This window comes from Psammomys obesus, unplaced genomic scaffold (assembly GCF_907164565.1).
Source record: "Psammomys obesus unplaced genomic scaffold, mPsaObe1.curated_primary_1811, whole genome shotgun sequence".
NCBI classification, from domain to species: domain Eukaryota; kingdom Metazoa; phylum Chordata; class Mammalia; order Rodentia; family Muridae; genus Psammomys; species Psammomys obesus.
This window is the reverse complement of record NW_026591918.1, coordinates 4,968,580-4,989,084: the sequence shown is the minus strand read 5'-3', so window position 1 is coordinate 4,989,084 and position 20,505 is coordinate 4,968,580. Positions and strand designations below refer to the sequence as shown.

General features: G+C 44.1%; 1 protein-coding gene across 2 annotated transcripts in view; it reads right to left on the bottom strand.

The window, feature by feature from the left end:
• The window catches only part of Arhgef3 (Rho guanine nucleotide exchange factor 3), a 227,377-nt gene that overhangs the window by 62,083 nt on the left and 144,789 nt on the right, over positions 1–20,505 (bottom strand). The window lies entirely within an intron of this gene.

Sequence of the window (20,505 nt, the reverse complement as noted above, 5' to 3'; positions counted from 1 at the left end):
CGGGCGGGCGGGCGGGGCTAGAAACCCACCCCGCCCCCAGGAGGGCCAGGTGCGAACTGCGGACACCTCCGGGGCTGGGGCGGTTCTGCCAGTTGGGCGGCCTCGGGGAACGTGCGCGAAGCGCCAGACCCAAGACAGCGCCACCCGTGGAAGAACAGCCTGGAGCGAGGAGGCAAGCCCCAAGCCAGACTCCACACATTTCTTTTTTCTTCTTTCTTGGACGGGGTCTTCCTGGCTGTCCTTTTTGTTTGTTTGTTTTAATGAACATTGGTGGGGCAAAAGCAGTACAAACAGCAGTTCACTGAGTTGTGAATAATTTCAAAGCAGCTCGAAACCAACCTCCGCAGGCAGAGACAAATACTTTCCACCACGCACGGAGTCCCCTCCAGCCATCCCCACTACACCCACTCAAGACTGATACGGTCTGTTTCCACTCTGAAGCGAAGACCACGCTTTTGGGATCTTTTCTGGGCAAACACTGTCATTGTAAGTCAGTGAAAAACCAACAAAACTGGAAACAATGGCAACACACTTCAGTGGAGAGCGCTTAACTTTCCTCCCCGTAAAGCACCACCCCGTAACGATCGGAGAGGAGATGGGTCTGTGGGTGTGGAACGGTAACATCTTCTTTATATTGGCCGCAGTTTGAATACAAATGCAAAGGGTTGGGAGCGCAGCTCTGGGGAAGACTAGTTAGCAAGGGTGGGGCTCTGGGTTCCATTCCTAGCACCTAAAATATCACAGTGCAGAACAAACCATACAACACCATCTGTGTCCAAAACACACCTATAAACGAGTACTTTCTTTTAATGATATTTTCTATAAAGATAGACTTGTAGGTCAACAACATGGAATGTCTACAACAATCTGAGGCAAGCTTCCACTGTCCCTGGTGGCAAAGGAGGAACATCTGGGATAAAAAGGGTGAGAGTTAGTGAACAAAGGGACTTCATAGTTACAGCTAATGATTTTCTTTCTTTCTTTCTTTCTTTCTTTCTTTCTTTCTTTCTTTCTTTCTTTCTTTCTTTCTTTCTTTCTCTTTCTTTCTTTCTAACAAGAAAAATATATTCACTTGGGAAAGAAGAGATTAATTTTCTTAAAGTTATCATTTCCTCCAAATTACATTTCTTGTAAACATCACTACAGTATCTTTCCATCTTTATGTGGAAGACATGGATACAGCAGGCGTTGTTACAAGGAGGTATTGACTCTTGTTTTGCTTCTTGGATGTGAGGGAGAGTGTGATGGAGAAATATAGACATTTAGGCATTCTCTGCTTCCAGATGAGGTCAGAACCCAGCAGTTCCTACTTTACCTGGCAGAAAACTGCTTAACACGTGGATCTTCCATCTCAGGAACCAAATCCACATCCTGGCACTAAACCCACCCCTCGTCTTGCCTGACTAGGGCAGACAGACCAACTGCCCTTGGGTGCAGGAAGACTCAGATGTGTAAATAGGGCTCCTAAGTGAGTGGGTTCTAATAGAGACAGGAGAAAGCGCCTGTGGTTTTCTTCACAGGTATGCAGCCTGAAGCAACAGGAAGAAAGCTGCAGCAAAAGAGGCATAGAGTGGGAAGACGCATGTTAGAACTACTGATTGCCCCAGATGATCCTCACACACTACTTGATTTTTTTCAGCCTGAGCTGCACTGAACACATTCATATTCCCTGGAAGCTTAGCCAAATGTAGTGGAGGAGTAAGGGAACCCCATCTCCAAGGGTGCCCAGCCAAGCCAGGTCCGGAGGGAGTGACGTGTTCCAGAGCCAAAGCACCCACATCCTCTCTTCCCTTTCCTTCCTTGATCTTCTATTGCTCACCCACAATCCTAACCACAGGACCCTGGGCATGAACAGCTCATTTGGAAATGAGCTTCCCCAGGGAACTTTTCTCCAGTTGGCAAATACACTGACAGCACAGATTCCTACAGCCCTGGTATTTGGGTGCTTTCTTCAATGTTCTTAGGATCGACCAAGCAGTGTGACCACCCAAAATGCATGATAATAACAAATAGACCCTTAGCAAAGGGGGAAGGAGGGCTGCAGAGATGGCTCAGCAATTAAAAGCACCGGCTTCTCTTTTACAGGATCCAGGTTCAACTTCAAGCACCCACATCAGGCAGCTCACAACCTCCTGCAACCCCAGCTCCAGAGGATCAGATAGCCTCTTCTGCGCTCCACCAACTACCACACATGGGAACACACACACACACACACACACACATGTGCATGTAAAATGGGGGAGGGATATGGAACCTCAAGTTTAAATATTGTACAGCAAATAACAACCATATATTAATAAGAAGCCCACCATATACATTTCATTTTCTCTTAAGATTTTTTTGCCTTTCTTAAAACATACTAGGAAATCTGACTGGGACTGTAAGGAGGAGTGTGAATACCCAAAGACTGTGAGCCAACAGGCTGCCCTAGAAGAGGGCTCTCAAGCACAGAGCCAGGCTACTGTCCGATTTTGAAGGAGCTAGACCAGCTTGGCAAGGCCCCCCCAGCAGAGCAGCTGCAGTGCTCCCCATCCTCTGTGTGCATGTTCACAGCTTAGGAACAACACTCACTCCCTAACAGCAGCTTCCCTAAAAGCAACAGCACAGACCACCTTTCATAGCTCTTCTTCAGCACAGCCAGTTACAATCCTATAAAATGCTTCACAGCCTGGAGACTGGAATAAAGAGGCCTGTTCTGCATTTCCAGGAATGATGCCAAACCCAAAGCTGTGGTCTTGCTATGCTGTGCAGGTCATTTGTGCTGCTGAGGGGTTGAGACTCTGCAGCCATGCACACTACTGGCGATTAGCCCTTTTTAGCCTAGCAAATGATCAGGTATGTCTAGGAGCCCATCTACCAACTATTCAGAACAGACCCATCATGGGGCTAAAACCTCAGAGGCTAGAGAGGCGGTGACTCTATCCTTTTAGCACTGCCCTGAATATCAGGGTTAGATCTCTCTTTTTCTTAAAGGTTCATTCATTGAAAAGAGTGATTCACTTGTTCATTCATCAAATATGCACTGAGAGATTAGCTACTCTCTCTCTCTTGGTTTTTCAAGACAGAGTTTCTCTATGTAGCTTTGGCTATCCTGGACTCTCTTTGTAGACCAGGCCAGCCTCGAACTCACAGAGCTCCGCCTGCCTCTGCCTCCCTGAGTGCTGGGATTACAGGCGTGCGCCACTGCGCCTGGCTAGCCACCCATTCTTATGCTTCCCTGATGGGCAGGTATTTGCTCAATAAACATGGTCCAATTTCAGACATGGCCTTTCAGACGAAACCTCTGTAACAAGTTTTGCATTGCGGAAGAAGCTGATCTGCCAGGGCTCAGACTCCCACCATGCAAACCTCATGGCTTTCCTGGCACCTGGAGCCATGTCTTCTACTGGCTAACCACACAGGGTCATGCAAGCACATGCTGGACCCTCACATGTCCAACATCTCTCCTTTCCCCTTTCTTTTGGGCAATGGTTCCAGTTAATGATCAAGCTCCCTCATCTTTCTTTAACTTCAGTTTTGGTGGGAGGAAGGAGGAGGAAAAAACTCAGGGAACTCCGAAGAATAGAGGCTATGATCTACTGCCACTCAAACAGCAACAGCACACACACACACACACACACACACACACACACACACACACACAGTCTCATCTTAAGTCACACACATTGGTACTTCCTCCTGCCTAGGAACAAGCCTGTTGGCTCTAAGACAGATTGGTGAAAACCAACTCTGGATTCTTTACAGTTGGAAGACTTAATTCTTGCATTGTCCAAATGTTCTGCTTTCAGAAACAAGTTTGACAAAACAGTTAATTGATTTAAAGCGAAACAAAACAAAATCCCAAACCCTTTCCCTGATTATACTAATTCTGTGGATTTTTCAGCCATCATGCCAAAATAAAAAAGAGGAATATCTTTTAAGGTATCTATAAAATTTGATTGTGTACCTGACAGGTACCATGACAGGTACATTTCTTGCCCCTGGTTTATCCAAGAAATGGCTTGCACTTAGAGGTGATTCCATGTCTCTCCTGGCCACTGTTGGCAGTATCTACATGCTTTTTTAGTTTTGTTTTGATACAGAGTCACATTCAGGAATCCAGCTGGCCTCTAGAACTTACTATGTAGCCCAGGCTGACTTCAACTCACAGTAACCCTTCTGCTGCAGCCTCCAAACTGCTGGAATTACAAGCATGTACCACTATGCCCAGATAAATGCATATTCTTTGGCATCTAGTGGGTAGAGGCTGGGATGCTGGGAATGACGGTACCTGTGGCAGCCTCCCCCAACAAAAAACAAAAGCATCCAAAGTGCCGATAATGCTCTCAGCTAAGAGAAATCTGTTGGTTTTGATCCCAAAGGTCTTTTCGACCTTGACCACTGGTTAGCATCATCAGGTGGCAGCTTAAGCAAACAAAAACCGAGCGCAAAGCAGCCCAGACTACTGCCTCACCTCAAACTTGTTCTTATGTCCATGCCTGATCCTCAGCCAAATAACAGATTCCACTGATCCCAGATCACACACACACACACACACACACAACCAAGAGAAGGAAAAGATATAAGAGAAAGGACAGTTAGATAACTTCCTTAAAGTGACTCAGATAAGCACGCACAGAGGTAAGGATCACATGTTTTATATCATAATCAGAATCTAAATATTTTTAAGGCATAAAAGTGGAAGAGAGGCTATTTGGGAGGAGGACAAGAGAGATTGTTGGTGAAAATGTGTGAGCATGTACAGTATACACATATATGAAGATGTCGTGATGAAATTTATTGTTTTGTGCAATTATTGTCTACAAAAAAACCCCACTTCTTATATAAAAATGCACTTGAAAAGTCCAATGATAACTAGTTTTAAGAAAATATAAGTAAACAGAAACAAGGAAACAGGGAAGTAATTTTCCAAATTTGGGTCTTTCCTAAGACTTTTGTCACTATATTTAGTTGTTTTGGGTTTGAGGCAAAAATGTAAGCTCAGTAATTAAACTACTCAGAGATAGTTGCATGGATTATTACTGGCTACACAGGTGTAATAAAAAACCAGGTTCACTTATAGTTTTGTATTAAGATTGATGATCTTTAACAATTTGAATGGAGGGTGTCAGCAGGTTTATTTTACTCAAAGAAGCCAGCCCTTAGCACATTTTCTGTGTATCACCAGTGAGTGTTTGCATCTTATGGACAGTTCGCATCTGCTTGAGAATATTTTATATCAGGGGGCAAAAATTCAAAATGAAAAATTATTCTTCTCTCTACCCTACAGGTAAAATATACACTAGCCATAGAGAGAAGATGAGAGCCCATTGTGTTAGAATCTAACTTTCAAAGGTGAAGGCGTTTTTGCTTCTACTCAAACAGAGTAATAAATATGTCACATCTATTGCCCTTCGGAAACCATAGATTGTGACTGCACTACTATTTTATATGTTCTTAAGAAAGAAGAATGTCCGACTAAAGCATCCAGTACAGTCCTTTGTAAAACATACTGCAGTTCTGGAGGAGTGTGAGGGCAGGGGCTGCGGAGGTGACTGAGGAGTTAACGCGCCTGCCACACATGAGGACTGGATCCTTAGCATCCACATAAAAGCCTGGTGATCTTAGTCTATCAGTTCTCATCAAAAGTGGCTGCATTGTCCTCTACTGTGGCCTGGTAAGGCTGCTCCCCCCTCAGGGGGAAGTGATCAACGAGCAGGCCAATCAGATTATGTCAGAGGCAGTCCCTCTTCCCATTACTATGTAACCCACTTGGACACTGAACTGCCATGGGCTACACCTGTGCAGGGGTTCCAGGTCATCTCCACAAATAGTCCTTGGTTGGAGTATGATTTTCTGGGAAGTTCCCTGTGTTCAAATTATCTTGTTCTGTTGCTCTCCTTGTGGAGTTCCTGTCCCCTCCAGCTCTTACTATTTCCCACTTCTTACCTAAAATTCCATTCAAGAAGAGGAGAACCTCCCCTATCAGTGGACTTGGGGAGTGGCATGCATGCAGAAAGGGGAGGGAGGGTGGGATCGGGAGGGGCTTATGGGGGGATACAAAATGAATAAAGTGTAATTAATAAAAATAAAAAAAAAGAAAGAGGGAAAAAAAAAAAAAAAGCCTGGTGAGCACGGCAGCCACTGGGAATCCCGGTGCTTAGGCGAGACCGGAGACGCCAGGACAAGCTAGGGAGGAAATGCTCAGTTCAGAGGAGAGAACCCTCTTTAGGAAATTCAGTGAAGAATGACCAAGGTTAGACACCTGACACCAACCTCTGGCCTCCCCACACCCATATGTACACATACATCAGACACACATACACAAGCAAAAAAAAAAAAAAAAAGTGAAGGCACATGTGAATAATGACATACAACACTGTCCACGTTATTGGGCCTGCAGTGGACATTTGACATCAGCAGTTGGGGTACCGCTTCCTTACGTTGCTTGAGGCAGAACTGAATGAGAAGCTTACTAAACCCATATCCTGGTCCCCATCTCGGGCCCAGTGAACTGGTTGGCAAGGGTGCCCAGAAATTTTTATTTTCATTCCACACAGTCAGCAAGCATGTTTGAATGCTCAGTGAACTGGCTCCTCTTGGTTACCCCTCCCTTGCCATCAGTAGTGCTCTCACCACAGATATTTGGTTACAAGTATCAGAAGATGCTTAGCCCAAAGTTGTAGCATCAAAATCCAGAGGGGGTAGTGGGGGCTATTTATTGGTTCATGAAAACCATCTTTTTTTCACTGGGGATCTAGAGTGTGCCTGGTAACACACTATCTACATATGGCTTCAGAAGGGTTACAAGGAAAAATGTGCAAGTCCCACACTTCAACTCAGCTCCCAGCGAAGCCACCCACCAGGAGACATGCTCTGGAGCTCAGGATTGGATTTACAATCTGGTATCCAGGGCTTCAAATAAAAACACGCTTATCTTTATAGCCGAAAGGCACAGCTGCATTTAAGTTTTTAAAAAATTAGCTGTAGAGAATGAAAGGAGGACTGTTGGCTTGAAATGTTTACCTGCAAAAAGATCTGGGGCTGGGGGGAGTTCTATAGAAGACCTTAATTATAGAACTAGTCCAACCAGAAGGAGCAGGTTCAGGGACTCCTGGCAAGTATGTGTCTCCTCTGGTGGGAGCAGAAGCTGGCCGTGTGTTGCAGAGCTGCAACAGGCCCATAGGCTGACACGTCCTGGGTGCTTTGGGTCCGCTGAGAGCTTTGGACGGGGTAGAAGAGGTAGGTTAACCTAGCACTTCTGCTAAGCGAGAACTGAGTAGAGAGAGCTTCTGGTTTCTATTTTATCATATTTTTGTAAGAGTCTCGTAAAGCTGGGCTGCCCTAAAACTCATGAAGTGGTTGAAGAGGACCTTGAACTCTTGCTCCTACTGCCTCTACCTCCTAAATCTGTGATTTCAAGCCTATGCCACCACATCCAGTTTATGCTGTGCTGGGGAATGAATCCAGGGCTCCCTGCATGGTAGGCAAGCACTCTGCCAGCTGAGCCATATCCCCAGCCAGAGAGTTCCTGATTTATTTGATTTTTCCCCCAGCTGAGATCCAAGCCCAAGATCAGCAAATACAGTTCTAATGTGTCCACAGTCCTGATTAAACTAAAAGTCTTGACAACAAAAGGCTAATCAGAAAAGCACCTGCCATGACTCGGTCCCTGGTAATGATGGCATTATCATCTGTTTCTTCTACTGTGCTACCATCAGAACAAATAGCTGATGGTTTTGCCTGGTTAGTCTCACTCAGGGCTATCTGTGACCCCACAAGGACATGGCAACCCTCGCTTTGTCTCCCCACGGCGCTGAGTACCTCTCTTACCCCGATATTCTTCTATCAACAGATGCTCCATCTTCACTGGCCACAGTCAGGTCCAAGTATGGGGGTGTAGAAGGGATCATGGATTTTTACCCATCTTGCTACTCAAATCAGTCCTGGTTCTTTCTACCATACCAGCATATATCAAACAATGAAATGAAAATTAAGTGGAAATAAGACTGATCAGAGTTATCATGAAGAGGTAAATCTAGAGTTTCCCCCAAAGTAAGAGTGTAGTTTCTTTTATAAATTATTGTTTTTACTTATGTATATGTATGTGTATATATGTGTTGTGGGTATGTGGACATGAGTGTTGATGAATGAGGAGATCAGAGGCATTGGCAGGCCCCTGAAGTGAGTGCTGAGAGAACAGTACAGAGATCCTGCACCATCTCTTTAGCCTCTAATTTCTTTTTAAAATAATATTTTTTTAAGGACAGGCATGGTGACATGTGTTTTTAATACCAGCACTCAGGAGTCGGGGCTGGTGGATCTCAGTGAGTTTGAGGCTCATCTGGTCTACATAGTGAGTTCTAGGCCAGCCAGAGGTACGTAGTGAGACACTATCTTAAATTTTAAAAATTTATTCTTTGAGAACTTCATATATGCACATGATATGGTTCGATCATATTCACCCCCACCCCTTTCCCACTTCATGACTTTTTTACAATTATTTTTTAATTCAGTGAGAACGTAATACTTACAAGTAGTGTTTCTGATCTCCCTGCCCTTTTCTAACTCCCTCTAGATCTCACTTGGTGTCTCCCTCCCACCTTCATGTGCTTTCTTTCTTTTTCAAATAATCTGGAGGGCAGTCAGTGCCGCCATATACACATGGGTGTGGGACACCTACCTAGGCATGGTGAGCTCCCAGGAGCTGACTCTCTCCTAGCAGTCCCCAGCTAGGTGTGTGAGCTCATGCGCCCCTCCCCCGTTCACCAGAGCGTAGTGTTTGAGACTAGAAAGCCATGCATAAAGGCTATCAGGAAATTTGAAAAGTAGACATGAGTCCTTAATTTAGCTTCTTGATGGAACAAAATTCATGGAAACAGCTTTGAGACTTAGGCCCCTTAATCGTGAATCTTTCCTCTTTTGAAGTAGGACCTGAAAGGCTGAGGGGAGGAGAAGGATTTTATATGGTATTTAAGATACCACATAGCTCTAATCTGAAGTGTCCAGGATGATGTGAATGTGTGGACTCAATTTCATTTTATGTTTTTGAGACATTGTCTTGTTTATGCTGCCCAGGCTCTCTTGAGTTTCTAAGCTCAAATGATCCCTCTGCCCCAGCCTTCTGAGTATCTGAGACTACAGATGAATTGCTCCACCTATCCCAGGCCTCAACTCTTCAGTCCAGGAAGCCTGAGGGAAGAGCTGAACAGTTCTCTGCTAGCTGCTTGAGATGTGAATCTTCACTGTCAACCTGACCAGAAAGTAGCATCACCTGGAAGACTGGCAACAGTGACCCTTGGTTGTTTGTGCCCATACGTGAATGTACTATCTCATGTCAGCACCCTCGTTCTCTCTTCCCATATGGCCGCGATGTGAACTGTGCTATTCCCCCGTGTCTTCCCTGCCATGGTGGACAGACCCTTTTCCTCTTTCCAGTTGTCCTGTGAGGTGTTTGGTCATAGCCACCAAAATCAATGAATGTTCTGTTTCCTCCAATGAGGCTCATGGTCTCCCTCTTAGGTTCTTACAAGAGGTGCCTGAGAGCTGCTGGCACAGACACAGCCAAATTCATCTGGCAGTGAGTGGGTGGGAAGGAGGAAAAGAGGTAAAAGAATTGAAACTGTAGAGCCAACATCATGTGGCTTCCTTTTTGAACTTTAATAACCCAAAGCTGCCTGCAGGCTCAGAAAATCCAGATGCAATAGTAGGGAGAGGGATTTCTCTGGTGCCCGGAAAATGCAGTAAGACATGGACTTTTACAAGGTAGGCAATGAATTAGTGCCCCGCAGCGACTAAACAGGCTTTTAACATCTCCAAAGTTGGCAGCCAGATGCCCAAATGCTGGCCTAGTGCCTTCCAATGTACAGCGGACAGGACCGTGTACTTGAGGATGAAATCATCTTCCAGGAGAAAGAATAGCAAAGGAGGCTGGGTTTTATGATTTGGGGGAGGAGAGCAATCTGATCTGTATTTTCATTGCCACAACAGGCCCCATTTTAATGGACACGAGAGGTTTTCCACATGTTAGGCACATTTTCTAGAATATTTTAATAAAAGGGATCACATTTGTTAGACCACCTCAGTTACTGAAAGGACTATCTTCCCCTCGTTAGGGAGGGATTTGTCCTGTGGGGTTATCAGAAAGATCAGAAACTACAGCTTCTCATTTGGGTTCTGCTGCTAGGAAGCAGTTTGGGGTGTCTTGTTACACTTTACCTCCAGAAGTTTCAAAGGAAATGCCTGTCATCGCGGTTCAAAAATAAATGTAAAAATGATGCTGGCAGAGCAAAAAACCAAAGGGATCAGCATTCTGCATCAGTTTCCTGATCATAAAACTTTATGAAAACAACCCACCCATCAGAAAAAAGTATACAACAATAGCTCATACTCTTTCCTAAGTGCTTGCCTCATGCCACCCCGAAAGGAGGTGCCATCATGTTTCCTGAATCATGAGTTCCAAACACCACATCCCTTTCCCCCCTCTCTCTCCTCCCCACCCATTTGGCATCCTTCCTGAACTTAGCCTCATCTCCAGTGTGGAGCTCAGCAGAGAGGAGCCGACTTTCTCCTTTTACCTGGCCTGAGGAGGCCAGGCATCCGAACCAACTGGAAGCAGGGATATCTGAAGCTCCTTCCCTAGCTCCATCCTTACACCCTGAAGGGAAGGTTAAGTTAAGTAAGAGCATGGAGTCTTCTCCAGAATCCACAAAACGATTATAAATGGGTTTGCTTAGTGACGGTATACTGTGAAGACTAAGTTTCTTCTACCTTGGCTCTAGAGCAACCTTTGCTCCCACTGATCCCCACCTCCACCTTCTTTGTACTGCTGAGGACAAAACCAAATGTAGGCAAGTGCTCTCACACTGAGACACTTCTGCCCTGCCCTATACCAAAACTTTCTTTGCAGAATTTTCAGCACACTTTCCTGCAGTTCCTGGTACAAACAAAAGAAACATACAAGCCCACAGATGAGAAGCCTGGACTCAAATACTGAGTTTTTACTTGACTCTATATAACTTTCGACAGTTTAATTCACTGTCCAAACTTCAGCCTGATAAACTGTAAAATTGGGATCGGTTTTATTTACTTACTTATTTTGTGTGTTTGTGTGTGTGTATGGGTGCACACAAACCATGAATGCATGTAGAGGTCAAGGACAACTACCATGAATCAGTTCTTTCCTTCTACTCCATGGGACTTGGGGATGACCTCATCACCAGGCTTGGTGGCAGGTGCTGGCCCCATTTTGAAGGTTTTTATAAGTTAAAAACCCATGGATGATTTAATGAGATGATACACATATCTCTGTATTCTAGATACACACTTACACACTAAGTTAGAACGATAAAACAATTCACCCTACTCCCTTTTAGAGAGGGCATGGCAGATTCAGGTTCTTGCCCATACTTTCTTCTTTTGAAGGGATTAATTTTTTAACTCCATAATTTCAAATGCTGACTTGAATATTTTGACACATGAAAGAAGCAACATAGTAAAACAGGACTGACACAAACTGGAAGACAAAGGGGCTGTGGCACTCAACGGTCATCATCAACTTGACTGGATTAAGAATTCCCTAAGAGATGGATGAAGGTATTTCCAGAGAGAATTAGCCGAGGGAAGACATCCTCTGAGGAATGTGGCTAACATCATCCAATGGGCTAGGGACCCAGAAAGAATAAAAGGAAGGAAAGGAGAAAGCTAAAGGGTGTGGGTATTCCCCAGTTCCTCTGTCCCTACAACAGTGTGAACCACCACACCTTCCACCATAATGGACTAAACCTTCTGAAACCATGAGCTGAAATAAAGCCTCCCTGCCCATTGCCTTCTTGCGTATCTTGGTTATAGTGATGAAAAGCTAACTAACATACAGAGCTCAGTTGTGGCTCTACTCTTCAATTTGCTAAGTGACCTTGGGTAGGTCACATGACCTTCTCCACAGGTATAGCTTCTTGAATGTTATGATAAAGTGATTTACATAGAAATGCTTACAACTATGATTATATAACACAACCAAAATGAAAGTACGTACGGGGAAATCATCTTTACTTTATTCCATTCTAACTTCAGAAAGCCTTCAGAAAGCAATGTCATTGTCACCTGCTAATGGGAGCAACTTTGTCTAGAAGCAGCACATGTGGCACAGGCAGTCCATAGTTTGGCTTAGCTCAGTGCAGTAATGTTTCATAAGAGTTCATCAGAAAATGAAGCGCAGCATTCTCGTAGTTAGGAAATGCATGTGCAGACTGTCTTAGCTTGGCGTGACAAAACCAGCATGACCAAAAAGCAATTGGGAAGAAAAAGGTTTGTTTCTTATACCTTACAGTCCAACATGAAGAGAAATCAGGAACCTGGAGGCAAGAACTGAAGCAGAGACAAAGGAAGAATGCTGCTTACTTAGTTCTACATGGCTTGCTCAGCCTGCTTTCTCATACAATCTAGGACTATCTACCCGGGGATGGCGCTGCCCACAGTGGGCTGGGATCTCCCACATCTCATTAATAATAATAATTTAAAAATGCCCTATGGGATTCCGGACAGTCCAAGCTGGTGGGGGGAAGCATTTTTCACTCTTCCCGATGACTCTAGCTTGTGTCAAGTTGACAAAACACAAACAAACAAAACAAAACAAAAACAAAACCTAGCACACAAATGGATGCCTTTCATACAAACAGCTACTTAAGCAAGAAGTTTGAACAGAGAGAAGACCCAGTCAGAGAAAAATGGAAAGCACTGATGAAAAATGGAGGCAAACACTACTAATAGGATAAAGTTGGCCTAAAATATACCACTGTGGCTTAAAAATAAGTACTTGGCTGCACAGTGCCGGTGTTATCTAGACAACAGCATTGACTCGCTCCCTGTCTTCTTCCTACAGGCCTGATTCAGCTGTCACGCTGCCCTGTTCCTTCAGTGGACCTACTGCCTCACAAGTTTTCCTCCAGCCATAACTGTCTTTCTGCTGTTAAGGGCGTGGAGGAGCCTGGTTAGTTCATTTTAGATGGAACACACAGTATCCTAGCTATGAGGCCAGGTGCCACAAGAGCCATCTCCCAGTCCCATTGCAGTAACTTCTAAACAGTCTCTATAGACAAACGAAACTAGAACTTCTCAGTTAATCCTAGAGTTCATCACCGTTAACGTTTCCGCCAGCAGCCCGTATCTCCCCAGGGGCAAGCGTCATGGCTTTCTAGCTCAAGGCTGGCAAAGTGACAAGAACACAATGGACAAGTCTGACAGAGCAGGGGTCTGTGTCAAGCACTGGTCTTTGAGTTTGTATTTCACTCAATCCTCATGACAACTTCAGGAGTATTTAATGTGAGAAACCAAGGCTCAGAAAATTCAAGCAACTTGACAAAAGTCACATGGTTGGTAGGTGGCAGGGCTAGCGTTCAAATTCATGTACTCTACCCTCCAGAGCCAGAAGTTTCAGCTGTGGAGGGGAACATCAATAATTTACAGAGCAGCTTTATGCTACATCTAGTGATGCCAAGGTCTAGGACACAAACCTGTACAGAAACAGTTGAAAGAGCATCAGAAAACAGTCAGGAGCCCAAGGCTTAAATATTGTTTCTCTATTCCCATGCTGACTTTGGTTGATCTGGTTCTCTGCTCGTAGTTTCCCTGGCTGGTCAGTCTCAGGATTAGATGAACATTCTAGTCCTCCTTAGTTGTTTACACAAAAGCCAGGGTCGCCCTGAAGCAAGTCTCGTACTGAGCACATGAATGCCTTCTACAACCCATCGGGAAAATGGGATCTTCCTCCAACAAGCTAGTTCCTCAGTTTGTGGCAGCCTCAGTTTCCCCAGCTGCAATTAGAATATAATTTCACTGACTTCAAAGAGTGGAGGTGGAGATTAGAGAGGGACTGGGTGGAGGAACTGACACACAGAGCCAATTCCATAAGAAGCAGCGGTTCATTCGGGTAGCACAGAGCAGCCAGGAGAGCCCAGAGGAGGAAAGGACATCTTCAGAGCTGGAGACCAAAAACTGTCAGATACGGAAACACTCAAATACGGCTAAGAATATGTCCGTCACAACCTCCCAGTCCACAATTTCATATGAATTTTTGTTCAAAAATTTTTGTTCAAAAACAGATTTGAGTTAACTTCGTATGGAAGAAAAGTCGCTATTGTGATTGACAGGTAATAATGGTAGGTGCCATTTGTTCAATGCCAGACCTAGGATAGGCACAACCCACTTTACTCATTTGAGAACATAATTGTCCTGTGTAGCCTAGGCTGGCTAGTCTCAAACTTAAAATCCTCCTGTCTCTGCCTTCTGGGATTATCGGTATGCACACCACACCTAGTACTAGCTTTATTTTATAGACAAGAGTTTAGAGGCTGGAGAAGTTTAACTCACTCAGTAGAACACTGTCTCCAACGCTATAGCCAAAGGCAGGCATGCCTACTACATGGGCAGATAGCTTTATAGCAAGAGCTACAAAGTCCCTATTTACCCCCAAACTCTGGCAGCCATGGGCAAATCATTTTAATTTCCTGGGCACTGTTATGATCAAACAGAATGTACTGGATTAGAGTTTTTCAATCCATGTCTTGTGGACCATTAATCACATTTTATATCCAGGAGTTAAGAATACAAGAGGAGTGAGGATCACAAGGAAGGGGGAGAGAGTTGAATGCATTCATTAGCAAGCAGACACAGTGGAATCTCAGCTCATTCCATTGAAAATTCTGAAATTCTGCTGGGTTTTATATGACAGAAGGAGGAGAGAGAGCAAGAGAGCTAGTTAGGGGAGTCATGAGGAGGTTTGAGGGGGCTGCTGTGACGTTGTATGCAAAGCAGCCATGATGGACATACTTATCTCCTTGGAGCTTATTTGGCATGCTCTGGCATAGGGGAGTGGGAGGGGATAATAGGGAAGGAAGCAAACTCCTTCCTTTTGGAAAGATCCGTATTACACACACCAAGCACTCAATAGCTGCTGTGAGAACAAATTCAAAGGGAAACAGACCTGAATATAATTGGCAGATGCTAGGCTGCTGCTGAAGCCCTATGAATATGTCAAGAATGCTAGCAATGTCTTTTGTACTCAGCCGCCCACTCTGCCATAAGCCATTTTCTGCCTCAGGACCCATTCTCTGTTTGTGAACAGCATCCGTCTTCCAGTGGGATAACCACAGGTAAAGCCCCCCCCCTCCACTGTGCCCTACACACTTGGCTTCTGAACAAAGGTGAGCTGTGGAAGCTAAAGAATTCTTGTTTTCATCAGAATCTTTGCCCAGGGTCATGGCAAATATTGTTTCATGAGTCTCCAGCTTAGTACTTAGAGCTCAAAGGATAAAGTGTTTCCACAAGAAAGAAAACAGAAAAAACAAATACACACACACAAACACTTTCACTTCTGTAGATCTTTGAATTCTCTACATATGATAAGTATTTGATACAGAAAATACGTATTAAGATACATGCTGAGAAAATCTAATTCAAAGGAAAACATGGAGAGAGAAAGAGAGAGTTAGGAAGATAAAATGCCTCCCCACCTAAGTCTCTTCTCAGAAAAAGTGACATCCTTAGCCTCCATCTGGAAACAGAGGGCATAATAACCAAGAGCAACTCTTTCTAAACTCCCGTAAGACTAATCCAGAACCTCAGCCCTCAGCAGATGACTGCCATGAAACCGGGCTGCTAATGTGCACCACACCCCCGGCCACAAAACTACCACCATGGAAGAGATGCTTAGTCATTACTTATTGAATGAAAGAACAACAGGAGGGATCTCAGAAGACATGTCCAAGGGGATGCCAACATAACTGGACTTACTGGCTGACATAGGGACACAGCTTAGTAGCAGAACCTATGTTTAGCATGTGAGAGGTTACTAGAGCCAGAAGGGGGGGGGGGGAAGTCCATGTACCTTTGAACTCAGCTACAGAATAGTCCCTCAGGCTTCTCTGTGTTTTAAAAGTATACACCATTCAAATCTCAGACTAAGTTTTTCTTCTAAGAAGTCTTTCCAGATCAACTGAGCCCAAGAACATAGCTCCCTTGTTTGAGGTATAACAAAGCTTATCATTACCACGTACAAATCATATTCTACCACGTAACATCTCTCAAAGTCATTTGTCATCCTTGTTCTGTAGGAGCCAGAGAGTAATCTGTGACAGTGATGTTTTCAATTTTGAATGAGTAGTTTAGTGGGTACATAGCAAGCAAAAGTAAAAGAATAAACAGCGAATATAAGGTAGAGAGGAAAAGCAGATAAGATGGCAAGGAGGAGCTCATTGAATCTGGTGCTCAGAGTATCCAGCTTTAGAAACAGACTGGGGAAGCTCCATGGGCATAGCCAGCTGGGGTTTCCAGCTGAGGTCCCAGGTAGAGAGTCCTCTCCACGGATGAGCTTTCACCGTCTTGTTCCTACTGCACACATTTTTATATTACGAGATAAATAATAGTAACCCCCACTGGGAGGAGTTTACCTTCTAGCCATTCTCAATGACACAGTATTTTAATACTCTTAATACTCTTAGCTGTTTGTTTGTGTGTTTGTGTGTGTTTGTGTGTGTGTGTGTGTGTGTGTGTGTGTGTGTTTCCCCTCCTTGTTACAATTAGGGGGAAAAGCTACTTCAGAATAAGGAAGGGGCTTTTTGGTCCTGGGAGGGGGCTTGCTCCCAAACTACAGTGTCAACAAGCTTTAGCAACACACAATGGTTTATCAGCATAAGGAATGTTAAAATCCTGCAGCCACACAACCTTTCAGGTCATCTCCCCACTTGAATCCCTAGAAGGTGTTTTCAGGGAACCAGCCCACAAAAGGGACTTCTGCAGCAAGGACCAACTATGGTTGGATTATTTGTAGACTAATATCATTCCTTAATCCTACATTCAACAGACAGAAGTCTTCATGCCATTTTCCTACTCCTCAGGGGCACCAGTCACATTGGAACCTAAGACTCCTTGAGGACCAACTAGGAAGACTCCAAACACTCCTCCTAACACTTCATGCTAAAATGAGGACATCACTCCAGTGATACCATGTTGAAGAAAACAGGACCTAGAGAACAACGTTAAACCTCACTGTGAGAAAATCCTGACCCCAACACAGAACCCATTCTATAATAACATGTCTTTCCCAGCAAATCAGTGGTGAAAGGAAAAAGGAGGAGATAGAACAGACTTTCAGGATAGTAAATAAAGAAAGGGCTGACCTGTGATGGGATCCAACCTCTTGGATTCATTGCTTCACACTGTCTAACACAAGATCCCAAGTCAACTGTGGGAAGAGTGCGTTAGATCATACAAAGGAAGGCATTCCTCTTCGTCCGTGTGCTAAGGTGCGATGGCTTGTGTGAAAATATAAAAGGTCCCCATGTGGTTGAGGTATGCACCACTGGGCCAATGAAGGAAGTGGCATGCCACAGGGGCTTACTCTGAAATTCCTGAAAGCAAGATGTAGAAACAGGCCCGTGATTACGGCAGCTGGATGATGTACGAGTAGGTTGTTAATTGCACTATTCTCACAACTATGCTAATGAGAGCAGATCACAAGGTTCGCATTCAATGCACTTAAGTTATGCAACTTAGAAAATGATAACTTCTGGACAGTCTTGGTGAGGATACCATGAAGACAATACACTTACAATTGTGGAGAACAGACAGTAGAAACTGCTGTGATACCAAGAGGCATCAATATACACCAATATAAGTACACAAATTTCTTGTTCAATAGGTACAGTTATGAATTTACCCAAAAACTAGATCAAAGGATGAAAAGATTATCGGCACACCATGATCTAAATAGAGATAAATTCAAAATAATAGACTGGCTATAAGCACAGGATATACACTATACTTTAAGAATGTATTAAGCCTTTCTATCCATTACTCCTGTAAATAACACTTTGAAGAAAGTATTATCATTTGTAAAGCAGGAATGAAGAAAGCAAGTCTCTCAGACTGCTAGGAAGAGGCAGAGCAGGAAATCCAGGCTGAGGTGAGATCCCACTGGAAAGTGAGAGGGGATCTTTACTTAAATGACGGGACAGCCACTGGGTGACCGCCTTGTGACCATTAACAAGTGCACTTATGAAGCCAAGCAATATGAGGAATTGCAAAATTTTAATATAAACCAAAAACAGAGTGTGCATGAGGACACACATGAATATGTAGGAGAAGACTTTACAAGAGAGAAACAGAGATCATGGCTATGTGAGAAGAAATGTCTCCCAATTATAGCTGTGTGGGTTTATTGTTATCTAGTTAAAAACATTAAGGGGAGCTAGGTGTGGCGGCCCATGCTGGTAAGCAGGAGGATCAATTCAAGGCCAGACTGGACTATACAGTGAGACTCTATCTAAACTACTGAAACACCACCACCAACAAAAAAGGAAGGAATGGAAACTGAACCCAAGGGAATGCAACTTCTGGGGGAAACCAGGCATCTTGGCAGTGATATTTTCGTGAAACTTATAAACCATTCATTTCTCTAATTCCTCTCCTTCCTTGCCTTCCCTCAACATGCCCCCTCCTCATCCCTCTCATGCTTTGTTGTCTTTGGAATCTGCTAAAACCAAATGAAGAAATATTGCTTGTCTCCTCCTGCAAATATCTTTCCCATGGCCTGTGCCAGAAATCTACCACCTTTGATCAGGAATCTGGAATTATCCTGAAGTGTAATAGATGTTCCTGCGATGGTGTCTCATTCCACAAGAGATTAAAAAAAAAAAAAAAAAAAAAAAAAAAAAAAGATGAGCGCTTCAAGAACGTATGATGGCTGGCTTTGTGACTGAGACTGAGTGCTGTGACATTCCCTCACGGGTCATTTGTGGCAGGCACAGCTGGGGTCCAGCCACCCGGCACCTCACTCCCAGCTCTGTTTCCTAGTCCCTCAGGCCTCTGCCTCTCTGGACCTTTCCTAGGGAGGCATACCCGAGGAATCTCTGAAATGCTCTACAGATGGGAGGCAATCCTGATCTAAAAGCTGATACAAGCTTTGTGTTTTCTTCTTGCCATAGATAGCTGAATTCCAGAGATATTCCTTAGAAAAGGAGAAGGAAAATGGAGGAGGAGGAAGAGGAAAAGAAGAAAGACTAACTAGATTTCAGGATATTTTTAACTGCCAGAACCAAAGTTAATATAATCAATTTTGTTTTGTTTTGTTTTGTTTTGTTTTGAGACAGGATTTTTACTATGTAGTCCTGGCTAACCTGAAACTTGAACATCCCCCTGTCTCTGCTTCCCAACTGCTGTGATTAAAGGCATGTGCCACCATGCTTCACTAATAACCAACCTTTTATGACAAAGCTTCTGTAGCCACTCTTGGGTCATTATCACCTGCAGAAGGCACATTCCTTTATTCCTTTCTTTCTTTCTTTCTTTCTTTCTTTCTTTCTTTCTTTCTTTCTTTCTTTCTTTCTTTCTTTCTTTCTTTCTTCCTTCCTTCCTTCCTTTCTTTCTTTCTTTCTTTCTTGCTAATACACATGAAGATTCTTGAGAAAAACAGTTTGCAGATATATTTTCAAGTGTGTGTGTGTGTGTGTGTGTGTGTGTGTGTGTGTGTAGACAACACCAGACATTGGTCCTTATTGTCCACCTTTTATTGAGACAAAGCAAAGCTTCTGGGGAGTGCCTTATTTCCACATCCACCTCCCCACAGGTATACTGGGATCACAGGTGATGCACCACATCTGCCTTTTCATGAGTTCTGGGGGTTCTCAACTCAGTCCTTACACTTACTTGCGCAGCAAGTTACCCCTATCGACCCAAATGTCCACCTGTGAAAAGGAAAGAGGAACACGACCAAGGTTGCCTCTTCCTATGGTTACAATGGAAACTGCAGGAGATGACATGTGCATGGAAGACACAGACACAATGCACACACACACCATCAGTATGTGTGTCTACTCCTGGCATAGCTAAGAGAGCAGGCTGGCATTTCATTTCCCTGAACCTCTGTACTGCATGCTACACCTCTCATCAACTACATAAAAGTCATGCGTGTAAAGGGAGGCACACGTGGCACAAACAAAGACATCAGCTTCAGATGTGCACCTACTTTGAGACCTTGTTCTTTTCCCAGCCTGCTGTTGGTAGTCAAGAAGAAAGGATCATACCTCTTTACGTCTTCTCCTGCCTGAATATGGTATTAGATTCTGACCACGGAACAGTACCTTTAGGGATTCCATTTGAATCTCTAAAACCCATCAGAGACAGGCAGTATCATCATGCTGCTGGTTAGTTCTATTTTGTAATGCTGGAGAGTGGGGAGCTGCTACGAGCTGACAGAAGTCCTAGGTGATGGCAGGACAGCCCTGCTGCTTTGAACCTTGCCTTCAACAGGCTTAAGAGAGTCCGGCTGCTCTATTCTCAACTTTCCTCCTTGAGCAGCTGGTCAGTCAGAAACGGTATTTAAGAGCAACTCACGCTGCAGTGCATTGTAGGACTTTGGCACCTCTTTCTGATAGCAGCTTTATAGTTTTCTTTCAGAAAACTCCTACACTCTCAGGGGTTCTGGTTTTAGTGAGGCTCCGGACACTTTGCATCCTTTTGGAAGGTATGTGC